This window comes from Marmota marmota, unplaced genomic scaffold (genome assembly GCF_001458135.2).
Source record: "Marmota marmota marmota unplaced genomic scaffold, marMar, whole genome shotgun sequence".
Classification (NCBI taxonomy): Eukaryota; Metazoa; Chordata; class Mammalia; order Rodentia; family Sciuridae; genus Marmota; species Marmota marmota.
Window position 1 is genome coordinate 5,136,848 of NW_025999894.1, and position 18,025 is coordinate 5,154,872.

An 18,025-nucleotide genomic window follows, 5' to 3' on the forward strand; every position below is an offset into this window, starting at 1 on the left:
CTCTCTCTCTCTCTCTCTCTCTCTCTCTCTCTCTCTCTCTCTCTCTCTCTCTCTCTCTCCTCTCTCTCTCTGGTGAGGAACACACAAAGATGCACATAAACACAGATTTTTCCAGCCATTACAGGGAGCACTTCACTCTTTAACTCAAAGGCCCTTGACACACATTGTCCTTTCTCTCATTTCTCCTCCCATTTAAAAAAAACAAAAAAACAAAAAACTTCTGCTTATCCTCAAGAAAACCCCCCCACAAAGCCTGCAAACTCCTGCCCTGTGCTACTGATGCCCCTTGTCTGTAAGTCTAGGATATCACCCACCATAGTGCAATGACTACTTATTTGCATGTCTATCTTCCTTTAGACCAAAAGTAGGCACACTTTCTCTAGAAGATCCAGAGGGTAAATATTTCAGGCTCTGTGAGTAGCAATTACTCACCTCTGATATTGACGTAGTGAATTGAGGGTGCTATAAGAGAATTACTATAGACTGGGTGGCTTATAAAAAACAGAAGTTTATTTCTCACAGTTCTAGTGGCTGGGAGGTCCAGGAGCAGGGAACCAGCAGATTCCATTTCTGATGAAGGCCCACTTCCTGGTTCATAGGCAGCACCTTCTCATTATGTGCTTGCATGGCAGAAGGGGAGGCGTTTCAGTCTTTCCATGAGGGCACTAATACCACTTGTGAGGGCCCCACCTTCATGACCCAGTCACCTCCCAAAGGCCCCAACCCCAAAGATCAACATGTTGAGGATTAGGTTTCCAGAAGAACTCAAGTATTTGGTCTACAGCAGAAAATATGTAAATAAATAGATGTAGCTACAGTAAATAAATAGATGTAGCTACATCGCAAATGCTCTACTCACACCTTGTTTTCATGGGTCACAAAATACAGCTCTTCTTTGTTTTTGAAACATTAAGAAAAATGTAAAAATTATTTTTGTCTGTCAAGCTATACAAAAACAGATGGGTAGGGGCAGACTTAGTCACCCTGGCCCACTCTCCAGGTCAGGTCCACTCCTAGTCTAGACTGAGGAGAGGCCCCCAAAGACAAATCCTATCCATCACCACGTTTCATCATCCAGTTCCTCAAAGGTATTTGTTTTTGAGTTTCACTACCTAGCATTACCCAAAACATAAAATGAGTGAATACATGAACAACTTAATGACCTTTGTCTACGGAAATTTTTTGAGACAAAAAGGTAATAGAACCACCATTAATGTGACTCTGGGGACACCAGGAAGACTCCATCTTTCATCATGATTGGGGACATAATACCTAAGGTGGTCACTACCAAGGTCACAGTCACAAATTCTATAAGACTTCAGTTATTCCCCTAATCACTGGGTAGGTGCCCAACCTTCTGGAGCAGTCCAGTCTCAGTACAGTCAGAAAGTACCCCCTTTTAAAGATGAGATTTCCTTACCATGCCCTGTGTACAGAGAGTTACAGCTTCTTAAACATACTCTGTAATTCCCTAAACCTTATGTGGTAGGTAACCCAAGCTCCAGCGACCAATAATCTCCTCTTATGGTGCCCAAGACCTAGTGTAATAGGCTGCTCATGAACATGGGCTTCTAAGCAATTGAGGACACACCATCAGTGGGCTGTTACTTCCAAAATCAGGTTATATAAAGTTGCAGCTTTTGTTAGCAATCTCTCTCAATGACTTCCGTAGCTCATATGCTTAATGACGAGAGTTGTAGGGCCAAGAGACCCATGTGTCAAGGAACCAAGGATGGGCTCCAGTCTGCAGCCAGTGAGGGACCAGAAACAACAGGCCAACAGCCATCCAAGAAATAAATCCTGTTGGCCACTCCACAGGTGAGCTTAGAAGTGAATCTCTCCTTGGTGGAGGCTGCAGGTGGGACAAAAAACCAGAGGCCAACACCTTGACTTCAAACTCATGAGAAACCATGAGATAGAGGACCTAGAAAAGCCATGGCTAAATTCCTGACTTACAGAAACCATAAGATGATAAATACATGTTGTCTTAAGCCACTAAGTTTTGGGGTCATTTGTTACACAGCATTGGATAACTAACACATTATCCCTATTATGACAACTGGATGTCTATTTAGCTCCTTTTCCCCACCAAAATATTAAGTTCATCCAGGCAGAAGAGATAACATACCCACACTAATGCCTCCCGCAGCCATAACCCATGACTAACAAATGTCCCTTAAATTAACCTCTACTTTTGTGTTTCATTGATGTGGTTATTGTAGATGATAACAATAGTATTTAAATATGCATGAGCAGCAGGACAAAGCCGATGGCTGGTTAGGGCAGAACAATTTTGAAAATTACGAAACGCAAAAAAAAAAAAAAAAAAAAAAAAAATCTGGATTTATACCCGACAGTACCCAGATTGTGTTTCAAAGGCTTTCAGGGGGTTTCCATTCATTTCCAGAAGACTTCAAAGCCGGTGCCTCCTCGTGACATGAGAAAGGTCTTTACCTTCATAGGCCCAACTGCAGGGACTGGCCCAGCAGGTGGTCAATCTAATTATTTTACACATTGCTCCTCATTTCCCTTCTTCTAGAAAAAGATGGCAATAGGGAGAACCATGGGGGGAAGAAAGGAAAAGAAAAAGGGTTAGAAAAAGTAGCAGAGGAAAGAAAAGAAATAGAACATCCAAACCAGACACCGAGAAAAGATTCAAGAGAAAAAGTCTGACTTTCCTGTCTTGGGTCATAAATATTTTGACAAGGAGCTTAGCATTTATCAAAAAGGGAAAAAGGGAAACAAAAGTTGTCTTCCAGAGACCCAACGCTCTTGGAATTCAATGACCTAATTCTGTAGAAGTTTGCAGTACAGAGACTGTCTCCCCCGTCTGAGTCCTGCGGCATGGGGACCACAGTTTCCTCCACAGCACATGCCACACCACTATCAGAGGTTGGGAGTAAAGACCAGAGGATGTAGGAACATGCTCGAGATACCATGCCCAGACAACGTGTGTTTGAATCACTGTGTTGTCACTCCCTATCTTCCTGGTTGCTTATCTTAGCAGTTAAGTCAATGTTTCACTACATTTGTAGACATTATATAATATCTTCTGTCCCCTTCTTCAGCCACCAGATGTTAGCCAGAATCATCCCAGAATGGAACGAGGGTTGAGTCAGCTCAAGCTGAAGAATTTACACACTGATATTTAAAGGAACCGATTCCCTCCCCACCATGGGACAAAGCAAAATCTTCTGGAATGATCACTGGACCAAAGACCTCTCAAGAAAGAAATCTGAGCGTGTTCAAAGGGCCAAACCATTGGAGCTAGTTATTTTGAGCTTAAATATTCTCATCTAGAAAGTGAGGACAATAATAAGATGTACCTCGTCTGGTTATTTGGAAACTTAATGATGTGCAGAAGCCTTGGTCTATTGCAAGTTTCCTGAATTGTAATGCTATTGACATTTTTCAGAGGGATAATTCCTCGTGGGGGTGGGTGGGTGGCTCTGTCCTATGTACTACGGGGAGTTCAGCAGCATCCTTGGCTTTGACCCACTCGACCAACCACCACCCTTTTCATTGTCGTGAAAAAAAGTGTCACACAGATATTTCTATTTGTTCCCTGGTCTGAAGGAGGGGGGGTAAAATTGCCCTTGGCTGAGAACCACTGTTCTGGTTCTGTGCATATAGTGACTGTCCCTGACATGTCAGAGGTGACAATTATTACCATGGTTACAGCAGTAGCAGCAATCTGCTATGGTGTCAGCTTCTCTGTCTCACTGAGTACTTAAAATAGTGGCTGTGTTTCCACATCCTTTTTAAAAGTCAGAGTCGATAAGAGACAAGATCATTCATTTGCTAACAATCTAATAGGAAACCTACCGGCCTCGTGAGGTCTCCTTTCATGGAAGGAAAAAAGGCCGCCATTTTGTTCTGCTGCAGAAACCAGATACACTCCTCAGCCTCAGTCTGTGAGATGTCGCAGATCTTTCCAGTGGTGTAAATTCTCCGGTTGTAGGGGTCTCTGGTATGGTGCACTCTGGTGACTGCTCTTGGGGATTTCCAGGGGCCCCACCACACAGACCTGAGGAAGGAAGGAAAGAGAGATTCGGGAAGGAGCCATTTTCAACAGAAGTTACTCCCTGGGCTGCTTTTGTGGTTTTGTGCTTATTTGGGTTTACAAGTGTGTTTTCTTGCCCAACTATCCTTGCACATTCTAACAGTGTTTGCTTTAGGTGTTTTGATACCATGCTGTTTTGAAGCTACCAATGTTTTCCATGGCATGTCTTGTGTTAGGTGTACAAACTGAGAGGTGACTGTCGGTGACTGAACAGAATGCAGTATTCCTCAAAGTTTTTTAACCAACTAAGTGCTTAGACAGAAGAGAAACGAGATTTCGGGCAGTTTAGGAATCATCCGCAGACAGTAAGAAATGTTTTTTAGCTCCTATTTTTATCTTTAGAATTAGGGCAAATTTTACTCTCTGTGCTAAAATAATGTTTCATTTGTTCCAAGGTAAGAACGTGTAGGTGAACTGTCCACCTTGGGCCCTGTTCATGCTTGTGGCTTTTCCTATAATCCTTTTTAAAGTATGTGTAGTGCATTGACAGAGATTCTGATCTTGGAGTCTGGTGAACCTGAATTCCAGTCCTAGCTTTACCACCCATGGGATGGTGAACTTGGGCATGTCACCTCATCACAGGGAGCCTCAGTTTGCACATTTGAAATGAGAAAATAGAAAACGATCAGCCAGAGGGCACTGTTGTTGTGAGGAGCAAAGATCATATGTGTACACTCTAGAGCAGAGGGTGGGCAAAGGGACCAGCAGACACGTGATCAGTAGGTCATGTGATTACTGTAAGGAGTAGTTCTTGGAGGGCAAAGTGGTTATAGGGTCATAAATTCCATAAATGGGAAATAAAATTGGAATGCATTCAAGTGTTCCCATGTCCCCACCCTCTGCCTACCCACCGGACCACCTGCGTTGGTGTACCTCATACCTTACCCATTCCAGAAAGAAGTGGCCAGGTCCTGAGAAATATTTCCAAAGCAGAACCCACCCTAGCTCATTGGCCCTTTCAAACACCTATCCTGGAAGGATTTCCTATCACTTTCCCAACTCTGAATCACGTCTACTTGGAACTTGTACCAAAACCTGGGACATGGCCTCTTCAGGCCAACCAACAGTTTCTCAGGGGTGTTCAAGGTATTTCACAGGCCTCTTCTGAAGGTTCTGTTCAGTGGTGTGGAGAGAGGGACAGGGAAGTCCTATGTTTAACAAGCCCCCAGGTACGCCCTACTATCATGCCCACTGGGAAGGCTGGAGCTGAGCCATCTGCATCTGTTGCCTCCCAAGTAGGGACACAGCTCTAGACATCAGGAGCAAAGACCAGTATCTAAAGGATATTGACTGTGGCTAACTTAATATCAGCCCGAGTAGCTCTCCGAGTTCAAATGCATACCTCCTCAACCCAATTCCACTTCTGGGAATTTGTCCTGCAAATATATTTCCAGATATACAGAAAACTGTATGTGCCGGCAATGTTTTTAATAGGAGAAGATAGTGTGTGAAAGGTCTAAGTGTCCATAATGGGAGAAGAAATTCACAGAATGGTTCCTTAAAGGAATATGAGGGAGGTAAAATAATAACACTCTATGACTCGTTATGAAAGGGACCTTGTATTGGTATGTAAGTACGTGTGTCTTGATAGAAAAGGACCCCAACCTGTATTTTGAGTAAAAACTATCCAAGTACCTAATAGTATATACAGTCATCTCCCTACACATCCCTTTCTCTCTCTACTTCTCTCTCTAGATTGTAAATGATACACTTTGGAAGGATATTCAGCAGCACTGTCTGCTGGTGCCTGTACAGTAGGGAACAGGACTAGAACCCAGGGCAGGAGGGACTGACTTTTCACAATCTCCCTTATAGACCCTCTCATTTGTGTATCTTACACAGGCTTCCCCTATGTGAAAATTTGTTTTGATTAAAATTTAAAAAATTTAAAAAACCCTCTACCTAGCTAGCTCTCAGGTCCTATCCACGTCCTTCCCCCTGCTCTTCTCCTCTCTTACTGTGCAGCTTTGATCTCCTCTTCACACTAAGAGAATCTTTCTTTTCACTTTTTATTTTTAATTATAAATTGACAGATTACAGCCATACGTATTTGTGGTGTACAGAGTGATGTTGTGTTTTATGAATGCACTGTGGAATGAACTCAAGCTAATTAGCATATTCAGAACCTCAAGAACGTCTCATTTTTCCTTGCGATGAGAACATTTTAAATTTATTTTCTCTGCAATGTTGAAACGTACATTATTATTTACCATATTCATCACACTATGCCATGTTTCTCAAAGTTTTCTAAAAATTAATTGAGGCCGTGTACGCTTAGGCCATCGCCTCTCCTTTTCTTATCGCCAAATTACGGAATCAACATAAGCGTCCATCAACAGATGAACGAATAAAGAAACTGTGGTCTACACTCAACGGAACACTAAGCACCCTGAAAAAGAAAGTCTTGCCACGTGCCACAATGTGGGTGGAACTGGAGAACGCTGTCACTAGATGTGACTACAGAGTCATGGGAATACCTCACCTGTATCAGAACAGAACTTGGTTATGAATGTGTATTAAATGATGAATCGCTCAACTATGGTTCTGGCTTATTTTTCCAGAATAAATGAAGCTACCATTAAGTGGGTAAAAAAAAAAAAAATCTCAAGAGCAAAGTTCTCCTGTTTTGGAGAAAGGAAGATACAATTCAGGAGGTTTTCCAGGCTGACCTCATGGTGCACGGTCAAGCTCCTAGCCTGGTGTCTGGAGGGCAGGTGCAGTGACCCCTACCACGTGGGTGAAGGTATGTGCAAGGTGATTGTCCAAGTGCCTGGTATGTGGCAAGCATTTAGCCCATGCCTGAACCACGGGACAGAGCAGCGCCCAGCCACACACCCAACTCCAGCCCCACAGGAGGACTTAGCTTCCACTGAAGCTGCTCGTGAAACAGTGCTCACTCAGAGGGCCAACCCTGCAGGTCAGGGGGTGCCTCTCCTGCAAGGCCCATCAATCACAGAAGGTGACAGATTACATCTTCACCAGGAGAGGCGAGGCTAAGTGACGTGGGGAGCATTCCCTGTGGATTTACCTGCTGCACAGTTCCCAGTATTGAAGTCACCTCCTTCCCTCCCGATCCTGCCCACTGGGTAACCTGTGGCCAGTGGACTGAGGAACAGAAGACCATTGGAGTGAACCTCCCCAGCTGCCAAGTGGGCAGCTGCCAAGATATTTTCCCCCAGGTTTCTGGGTGAGTTTTTAAGGCAACACCCTTGAGAGGCAAGCAGAGCCTTCTTGCCACAGGCATGCAGGACACAAGGCCTACACAGTGTTTTTGAAAAGCCAGTATCGCTCGCTGACGATAAAGGGGCATTCACGGTGCGCAAAGCCACTCGGCGGGAATGGGTGGAGCCGGGGCTACCGGGCAGGCTCGAGGCCTGAGTTTGCAAACAGTTTTCTGTTTCCACAGCCTCAGGAGCTGAGCAAGTGCCAATGCGGCTGAAAGCTCTAGGAGCCACCGCAGGCACAGATAGCGAACCCCCGTCTTTTCCATGGAACTTAGCAGCAGCTACCAGGGGCGTCACCAGGGAGCATTAGCTTTTTCCCTTGCCTGGTTTCCCACATTCTGTGACCACCTTGGCATTTGCCAGGGAAAATATTGAAAGCCTAGGTAAACAAAGGGGAACCCAACGTTCACCAGTCTGGCCTTAAAATAGCCGGGGGAGTACACAGGCGGCAGCCTCAGGCAGGGTGTCCAGGGCCTTGCCCATCCCACCCCACCCCACCTCACCTCACCCCAACGGTCGCCCCCAGCCCGTGAATGCCCGGCCCAGAGAGAGGACAAACAGGGAGCCAGGTTCTCTACTGCCTTGCTGCCATTACCCTGTGACTTAGGTGAATTCTGCTGAACCCCCAGTGACCATCAGCAAGCACCACTCGCAGGTGGCAACACGGACATCAGTGAAGTACATGTCTGGGCTGAGGGTTAGGGTGGGCAGAGCAAACAGAGAGCCAGGAGGGGAGTGGAGGCCTCCGGAGGCACAGGTGCCCCAGCACCGAGCACCCCGCAGAGAGGGAGCTATGCCCACGTTGACTTCTGGGCAGCCTGGGGGGTGCATCTCTAGAAGCTTCTGCCACCATGTCATAGGCTGTTCATCCTGGCCACAGTGAGGCAGTGGTGAGAGGGTGGGCAGGGGAAGGAGAGGGGAGAGACCCTCAGGGCTGAGGAAGAGCAAGATCATACTGTATAGAAGTTTCCAGTGTTCTCTAAAAATGTCCCCGTGGCGAGTTACCTGACTTAGCAAATCAACATGTAACATACCCAGAGAAATCTAAATTTCAGATCAACACTGAAATATATTTTTCAGGATACGTCGGTCCCAGGCAGTCTGGTATGTTTTTTTAGGGTGAGTACGTTACATGCAATAATTGGACATACTTGTACTAAAAATAAAATAAATAAAAATGTGTTTATTTAATCATAAATCTAACATTCAGTTAAATTAAAGTTTGGAATACTAAAAAAAAAAGGACTTTTACTATAAGTTTTTCTCATGTAATATTTGAGACATACTAAAAAATATATTCCAAGTTTATCACTCAGTATAACTGGGTGTTCTGCATTTTATTGGCAACCCTGGCCCCACAGATTGCCCCCTCCACTAGAGAGGACCCAAAGGCTGAGGCTGTTTCTGCCCTGTCCCCTCTGCATTTCTCCTGCCACTTTGCACTATAATGTGGCTCAGAGAGAAGTAATGGCCAGCATGGGCAAGCCGGCTCTGCAGTCTGACTGTCTGAGCTTCACCTGTTCTTAGCTGTGTGCTCCTGACCAGGTAATTCAACCACTGATTCTTAAATAGTCTCATCTACTAAATGGAATACAACAGTTACGCAGCCTAGAGAGTTGTTTTAAGGAAACGATACATAGAAATCATTTACTATATGGTAGGTTCCTGCAAAGTACTCAAAAAACTTTAGCTACTCTTATTCATTGCCATTGCTATTATTATTTACTTGATCAGTAAGGGAAGTGAAAGAGGGAAGCTAACTCCTGGGTGTTGGAACACTTGTCTGAGCCCATGCTGGGCTTCTTCAGCCAGCTTTGTGACCCACAGAGAGACTTTTCCTTGGGGATCCAAGATTGTTCCCAATCCTAAGATCCCGTGATTTAGATAGATGGAATGGGTAAGCTCCAAGTGGAATAAAACCATGTCACTAGACGTGACAGGGCTGAGAGGGTTGGAAAGTGAAAGCACGACGGGAGATATCTCTCTGGATGAAGGATAAAAAGCTGTCCCCACACGCAAGATGCCTGGCCTGACCTTTTCAATGCCTGGAGCTGAGGAAGGCTTGGTTTGGGGACAAAAGTCTGCTACGTTGCGGCAGAGTATTATTTCTGCCTCAACTTGGATTTGCACAAAATGGTACCTAGGGCAGTGGTCCAAATGTATGTTCTCCCCAAACCCATTAGGTTGAAATCCTAACCACGAAAGCTAGGGAATCGGGAGGTGGAGCTTTAAGGAGGTGATCAGGCCTTGAAGCTGGATCCCTCATGAGTTGGACTCGTGGCCTCACACTGGAGGCCTAAGAGAGACCCTTACACCCACCACATGAGGAAGCAGGGACAAGATGTCATCCATAAGCCAAAAAATGGGCCTTTATCAGACACCACGTCTACAGTGACTTGGCATTGGATTCCCCAGCCTCTTGAACCATGAGCAACTGATTCCTATTGTTGGTAAGCTACCTAGTTTATGGTATTTTGTTAAATCAGCCCAAACAGACCATAAAACCTAATGCGATACCAGAACGGCCAAGCAGGAGAGCTTCCCCATTGGCAGTCAATTCAAGGGCAGTAAATAGATTCATGGCAGCCCAGCCCAACATCAGAGAAGCCAATGTCCCCACCATCCACAACAGCTTTTGTGGCCCAGTTATGCTGCTGTGATTTGCAATGGTTCCAGTTGAGTTCAAATCTCTGCAGCGATCTTGATAGCTATTTCTCACTACCCCTGAGAAATTGTCACACAGCCACAAAGAAAACATTTGTTCCTGTCATGTTATCCTGTAGAAAGAATGAGGGCACCAAGAAGCCAGGGGTAAGCAGACACGTCCACAGCCATGCCTTCCTCCCAGGCACCTCTCATAGCAGGTCACAGAGGGAAGTAGGGAGAGGAGCACTTCCAGGGGCTCAGAAGACTTTGGGGTGATGCAATATAGAGGAGTTATTCCTTAGGCTGATATATTTACAGAAGACACTCATTCATGACTTCACATGCTGAGGATAGTAATGTCTAAGTATGAGTAAATATAAGGTAAGTAGGAAACATTTGTTCTAAAATGAGAAAGAATACACCATGTGGGCCCAGGCAAGAGTGAATGGTCAACAGATATGTGGATAGTTGGGGAGGAAGATGAGAGTCCTAACAAAAAATATTCCACGCAAAAATAAAAAAAGATTTCCTGAGCCTGCTAGGAAAGGACATAGGCAGGAACCCAGTTCAGGAATCAGGTGGGAGAAAGGAGAGATTTTCAACAGTCAACTGAGCTCTAGGCTTTATTAAGTGAGCTCACAGGCCAGGGCGCACCTGAAAAATTGGGTTTTCTATCGTTAACTCCTATTGTACTGTGATTCAAGGAGATTTGCAAAAGTATTAAAGGGTCCACCAATTTAAAACATTTCCTCCACCAACCTGAAATTCCATCCACAAAACCGATCTCATTATGCATTACTAGGGGAGCATAAATTGGCTCACTGTCTATGGACAGCAACGTGGCAACAGCTCATGAAATTACAAGTCACATTCTCTTTAAGTAAACAGTCGACCTTCAGGAATTTATCCTGTAGGTATACTTGAATATGTACCAGGTTATTTCAGCATTGAAATAAATTGTCTACAAGACCAAAATATTGAAGCAAGCTAAATGGCCATCACAAAGAGACTAGTTAGCTCGGTTATGATATTAATGTAGCCAAAAATTAAATGCAAATTAATAAGGAATGTGAAAAAAGTTCTTGAATTACTGACATGGAGCAATCTCTAAAATACGTTGTTTTTAAAAAAGGCAAATCCTTTGAAAAGTAAGACGACCTCGAGGAGACAGAACATGACTCCTGACTTATGAAATATGACTGCATTTCTGCCCTTCCCCCAAAGATTACAGTATGGAAGGGAGAGTAACTTCACATGAAGGGGCCTGAAGAACACTCCTGGGCCAGGTGCTGACAGTCTGCATCATGAGTGACATGTCACATTCAAGTGTGTGTTCTTGATGTTACGGTAAGAAGAGCACTTCATCTCTGGGATCGTCCCCTCAAGAACTCATAACCCCTGTCTCGACACGTTGATCACACTCAAGTTGAGGAGGAACCTCGTACAAAATACCCGACCAGCTTGCCTCCATTACCAAGGACACCAAACAAAGTCAGAGAAACCATTACAGAGGAGAAAAGCTAAGGATACGTGACAATGTGATTTAACTGGATGAAATCCTAGGATAGAGAAGGGACAGTGGGGTAAAACTAGTGGAATCGAAGAAGCTGTGAAATTCAACCCACTGTAACATATACTCAATTGTTGTTATGATTATTTGCTGTAGTGGAACAACCAACATTAAACAGGTTCCCTAAATGTGACAAACTGCCATAAAAATATAAGATGCCAACAAAAGGTAAAATTGGGTGATGGCGTTTATAGGGACTCTTTAGTATCGAGGCAAATTTTCTTTAAATATTCTGTGTTCTAAAATAAAATATCCAATAAAAATTAGAAAGCAGTTGAGACTATCTGATGGCTGAAATGTGCATAAAATGTCTCCAGAAGGAAAAAAAAAAAGTAACCTCGACATTTGCATTGTGTCCACAGGACTTACTTTGCTGGAGGAGAAGCTTTTGCTCAGCACACTTTTATATTTTGAACTACAAGTCAGGCAAACATACATCTCTTTAAATATGGTAATTTGCATGTTACAGATTTTTAAAAAATTAATCCCAGTTAATCGTGTTTCTAAAAGACACCTAGTTTAGAAATGCACTCTTTTGGGGTTAAACATGGATGCAGTACCTCCCCAGAGAATTTGTTAACTTGGGTTCTTTGCTTATATTAATCAGTTGGATGGCCTAACAGCACAAGGCTCCGGGGAGGATGGTATCAGGGATGTGTGAGTTTTGAGGGGAAAGAGAGTTGGGTAATGCTTTGAATATATGGAGTTGTCCAAGAAGACCCAGGCACCCAAAGCACAAAGTTCAGGTGCATGGTACCTGAGGGGTGATGGGAAAAGGAGAGATTAAGATGCCCAAACTCCAGGCCACAAAGACGAACTTTGCTGGCATAATATATATATACACACACACTAGGATTAGCACTCCTTCTGCTTCTCGATAGACCGTCTCCTATATCATTTCATTTCTAGAACGAACCTCCCTCTGCTTTTTGGTCCTTAACCAAGAGAAACAGACTGCACTGTTGAATTTCTACAGGACACCCTGCACCCTGTGAGAGCTGGCACAGGAGTCGGCCTTCCTGCCCCTACCGGCCGGCCACCCTCGGCCCCAGCCACTCCTTGGCAGAAGCCAAGTGGGAGGTGACTGTGAAGTCAGCTAAGATTTGTCTCCACGAGGGAAACAGGGCCTTCACACAGAGCCCTAAGACCCAGAGAAGGACGCGGGGTTAACAGGTCACTGAGCCAGCCAAAGGCCCAGAGCCAGGAGGACACCCAATGAGACAGGCAGGGAAGCAGTTAATAACTCAAGGTGACAGTTGAAGCCAGCTACTCAGGGCTCCAGTTTGGCTGATGGTGAAGTCAAAACAGAACTGTCGGAAACTGGGAAGGTGCTGTCGCTTCTACTGTATTTTTCCACACGTATTTTTATTTTATTTTATTTTTTTAATTTGGAAATGTTCATGAGGAGCTGGAAAATGCAGGCTAGAGGAGTCCCCCGGTCTGAGAGACAGAAACCACGTCTTTGCCAGGATCTCCGTCTAATTCAGATCAGCAGCTCTCCGTGGGCTTCGGCCACCAAGGGCCTGATTTCCCCCTCTCCACGTCCTCTACCCGCACCCACAGAAATATCCTCACCCCCTCTTGCTTTCCCCAGCCTCCTGTGCTAGCGGGCAAGCTCCTGCCAAATTACACTACCAGTGTGCTCCGTCCACCAGCCACACCAGCCTCCTCGTGGCCAAACCAGCAGACACTTAGCAGGGAGCAGATAGAGAAAGACCTAGAACTCAGGGCAGAAGGGAAAACTGGGGCAGAAACGCAGAGGGGAATGGTATCACTCTGCACTCCCCGCAACCCTGGTGGTGTGCTGTCTCAATGCCTAACATTTGAGCAACCAGCCCACGGAAATTCACTAAAGTGAAATGGTAGGCTCAGGGTGTTTAAAACGATCATGTGCTCCAAAGAGGGTATAGGAAATTAGCACAAACTGTGACAGACATAATATAAAATTAACCTGTCCTTGAGATCCTAGGACTCAGGAGCTTCTTGGTATAACCAGGGCATAAGGATTTGTTAGCATTTACTTTCTAAATCGCCTGGAACGTTCTCATTAACATGTAAATAGCACTTTGTACATGGGACCCTGAATTTAATCCCCAGCACTGCCAAATAAACAAACAACACTTTGTGCATCGGAGAGAACAGGTGTCTCTCAGTGTCTGAGGGAGATTGGTTCCAGGACCCAGAGTGGTTACTAAAATCTGCAGATAATCAAGTCCCTTATGTAAAAATGCCATCGGGGGGTTGCATATAAGCTATTCAGGGCCTCCTGCCCCCGTACTTTAAATCATCTCTAGTTTACTTATAATACCTCGCATAATGCAAATGCTCTGTCAATAGCTGTCATACTCTATAATTTAGGGGAAAATGACAAGAAAAAAAAAGTCTGCACTTGTCCATTTCAGATGCAATTTTTTTTTAATGTTTTTGATCCAGGGCTCACTGAATGAGCAGATGAAGAACCCATGGATACATCGAGTATCCTCATCAAAGAGTAACCTTGCAGATTACTTCAACTCCTCATAGTACAGCTGAGAATTTGACTTTAATATTAAGGGTAAACATGTTCTTCATACACGTGCCTGAAGCTCACCCCGCAGGGCCTTCTCTACCAGGCATTTCTACCCCAAATGTTAGTTTAACAGCCTTCATTTTCAAAAAGCAGAAAGGTTTTCCTGGGTGAATTTTAAATAAGAGAAAAATGCGTAGAACACAGTGCCCGCATGTGCAGGTGCTCACACTCTCTCTCACACACACACCATTCTCTTCCAGCAAGCATCACACCTGTTTCTGAGGCCCCCAAAGTCACAGAATCTGATAACCCCAGGAAGCTGCTCTTCAAGTGGCCCAGCTAGTGAGGCGTTTCCTATCTTTTGGCCGACGCTGCAATGCTGAGGTCTCGGGTTCCTAAATAATGGGTTGGAGCTGGTGGCTCATCCACCAAAGACCCTGTCCCTCGGTCACCGGCCCTGACCTATCTCAGGGAATAGTGCAGAAACACAGTGCCCCTATTGTTCTGTGGCTTGGGGATTGAGGGGACGGGGAACATGCACACACAAAACCTCCCTCAAAAAGATTAGTGCAATTATTAGCCAACAGGAATGGCTATAAGCCAATCTGCTCTCAAATCCTCCTGAGCACCAGTTCACCTCAGAGTCTCTTTCAAGCCCCAAACACACAACTGTGTGTTCTCCTGAGTTTTGCCATGTTGTTCTCGGAGCTGCTGGGACAGTGGTTAATGCCACCCTTACCCACAAGGCTGATAAACACCGAAAGAAGCAGTGGCTGGGACTTGGGTCCCCACCGCCCCCTAGGTCTGTAAAAGGCAGATGTCCAAGGCCAGACATCATGAGCAACTGCTTCACCCCACTTTGTTTGGTCAAACTGCTCGTTAGAACACAGCCGGAGCTTGTGACTTACGTTTAGTGTTCATTGTGAAACTCTCCAGTGACGATATGCTTTCTGCCTCTGTCACCTTACAGGAATAATTGTCCTTTAAGCCCGGGGCTACCACTAACTCCACTGGCCATTCTAAGCCTCCTATCATGAGATAAGGGAAAAAGAGATTAAATTCTGCTCTGGGACTTGGTATATGGGTTCTCACACTGCAAAAATATTTAAAACCTCACTGTCAGAGAAAATAGTCTTGTATTAATCACACTACCCACTCTATATTGATTAACTGCAGATGATGATTGGGGGGCTACACAAAGAGTTGAAGGACACCAGGGTTTTGAAATATTTACATTATATCAAAGCAATCAATTGACTGACCAAATGTGAGTCAACGATAAATTAAGTGTGTCAATAAGAAAAGAATTTATCAATTGAATTTGCCACTCGTGGAGCAGACGTGTGTATAAATAAATGTAAAGGAACATACTACATAAATCAGCACCTACAATGCAGGGGCTACTCAATCATTCCTTCCATATTCAAGCAACTGCTGAATCCCTACTATGTTTCTGGCATGGACAAAACCAGAGGTTTCATAGGTTTCTCTGAGCCATAGGAAAAGCCTTGCTATTCCCACAGAAATCAACGATCAGTGCTACTTGCAGGTAGAGAAAAAAAAAAAATCCTCAAAGCTGAACAAGTAAAGAGGCAATCCACTATTTGATGGCAAATTTGAGGGGCTTTCAAGCCTCTCTTGCTCTTTACTGAGAAGATCTAGGTATGTTCAACTTTGCACGTGTCTGTGAAGCACATACAGGAAGTGCCCAACACAACCCCGTTCCTACGAATGAGTGCTGTGTCTTCTCAGCATTACCGCTCCTTTCTCACGGCAGCGCATTGGAAGGGTCTCCGTTGAAAGACTCAGAACCTGAGCCTAAGTCACCAAGTTACAATGCTTCCAACTTCTCCAGAATTAGTATTTTATACTCCAAACTCAAACACACACTTGAACAGAGCAAGCAATATACTCACAGGTGTGCGCACCACTTTGTATATTCTACTGAAAACACACACACACACACACACACATCTGTTTCACATCTGGGAAGTCCAAAGTTTTAGTTAAACCCTAGAAAGCCTTTCTGTGTAACAACTGGGAGATATACAAAGTCCGCGGTGACTGTTCCTTTACTCACAAAACGGAGGTTCATAAACAGGTCCTTTGGAAAGTACTAAAAATCCCAAGGCTAAACGTATTGTGTAAAGGTAAGAGAATTTAGTCTCATGGAATGTATATATATTGAAGAACTCACTAGTATTATTCACTGGTGGAAAGACAGATGCCAATATGTAGCTGCTAGGACAGTTTTTTTGAGTAAACCTTTGAAGTATGAACATGACGTTCAGTCGGACATCCCCTCCAAATACAAGTACAGACACAATCCCATTGAAACCCCCGAGTCCTCTCTGTCAATGAGGATCATTTCCTTCAGGTCTATTCCCAGATTATATTTCCAGGGGTGGTGGTTGTGATGCAGGAGAAGAACAGCAGAGCAAAGAATAGCCAGGCTCTGACGAAGAGCCCCAAGCCCTGGGGTCCCCCTTTTCATCTTCAGAGGCCAGCCTATGGGAGCCCAGCTCAGCAGCTACTGCACCTGGATGAACTCTCCAGATAAGGGCACCAGCTACCAACCCACTGCAGGAAACCAGATCCATAGAAGGTGCCTGTAGCTTCCTCGCTGTCTTTCTTGTCTTTGCAACCAGGCAGGGTGCATCACAGTCTCTAATAGTTCCCAGGTTTGCTTCTGGAGAATCATGTAGATTAAAAGCAAAGGAGAATTACCGTGGAGGGTGTGAGCACACCACCAAGGTCCAGCCAGGAATGAGAACACTGATGGCAAGAAAGCTGGCCTGTTAGGAGAAGGATCATTCATACTTCCCTCCATCCCCAAAAAATCAAACGAGCCCCCTGCCCTCCCCTGTTCCCCCAATTCCTATGCATTAACACAGTTCCTGTGCAGAGACCAGCCTGCCTCTCCTGCAGCAGGCAGCTGGCTGGAAGGTTCTATGCTGCGAGATTGCACAGAACCTTCGGTGCCTGAGCCCAAAAGAGAAGGGTCACCAACTAATCCTCTGTCAAAGCTGAGGAAAGTCAGGTTGAAGTGACAGGCAGCCTCTGAACCCAGGCAGCTACTCACCTGGATCTGGCATGAGGCTTGACCAAGAAAGTCAGGTAAAGATCCACCATCCACATGAGCAAATCCAAGGGTCTCTATCCTGACCTCTTTTCCTCTGCCCCTTGGCTGTCAGGTGTGGTTTGGCTGAACAAAGATGGGATCCTCTTAAATTCAGCAAAGTCGCAGAAAGGGAGGAAGGGGTCTAGTCTAATCCCACTACTAGTCCTCAATCTCGTAGCAGCTTTTGAGGCCGAAAGTGGCAGCGGTGGAGTGCAGAGTGCCTGCTCCGACATTGAATGAGCGCACGGAATACCTCAATCTGATCTTTTATAGTGCTTTGTTTATTACCTGTGTGCCCTTATTTCATAAGGGAACCGAGAAAGAGAGAGAGAGAGAGAGAGAGCAAGTAGGAATGATGAAGATGACTATTAGTAGCAATCCAAAGACACCTTTTCTTAAGCCTCATTCATAGCCGCAAATGAGGCCAAACAACCTAGCAATTGTTCTCTCAAATGTCACCTTTCTGTATGGGCCACTGTGTGGATAAGGCTCGGCTCTCGCGTTTTATGCTCCCCCTCCTAAAAAATTACTCTGTTATCCTCCCAATATCTCCAGAGAAATTGACCCGACAAGGGGAGCTTTTCTTCTTCTCCTTCCCCGCCTCCCCGCCGCCCGATTTTCCTTTCTTCTTCACGCAGCTTGAACAATTTGGCTCTGTTCTGTGAGCATTCCTGTGGCCCATTCTCTCTGGGTCCCCTGTGCAGGATGGTGGACCAGGAGAACACAGGCTGGCATTCAGACCCAGGATGGTGTTGGGGGGGTGGGGGCGGGGTGGAGAAAAGTGAACCAAATGTACCTCTGATTGTTGCGCCACCAACTTAATACCTGGGCAGAAAGACAAAGGCTCTTTAGAAAAAGCTCAGGCTTCGGGTGACCCCTCCCCCAACCTCCA

General features: G+C 45.1%; 1 long non-coding RNA gene across 1 annotated transcript in view; it reads right to left on the reverse strand.

Moving 5' to 3' along the window:
- LOC125613884 overlaps positions 1–17,720 on the reverse strand; it is a 25,512-nt gene extending 7,792 nt beyond the window's left edge. The window contains exons 1-2 of the long non-coding RNA XR_007344465.1: positions 17,095–17,720; positions 3,826–4,027 (exon numbers count right to left, since the gene is read on the reverse strand). This is a non-coding gene — a long non-coding RNA (uncharacterized LOC125613884). The remainder of the gene's footprint in view (positions 1–3,825; positions 4,028–17,094) is intronic.
- Between the last annotated feature and the right edge of the window lie 305 nt (positions 17,721–18,025).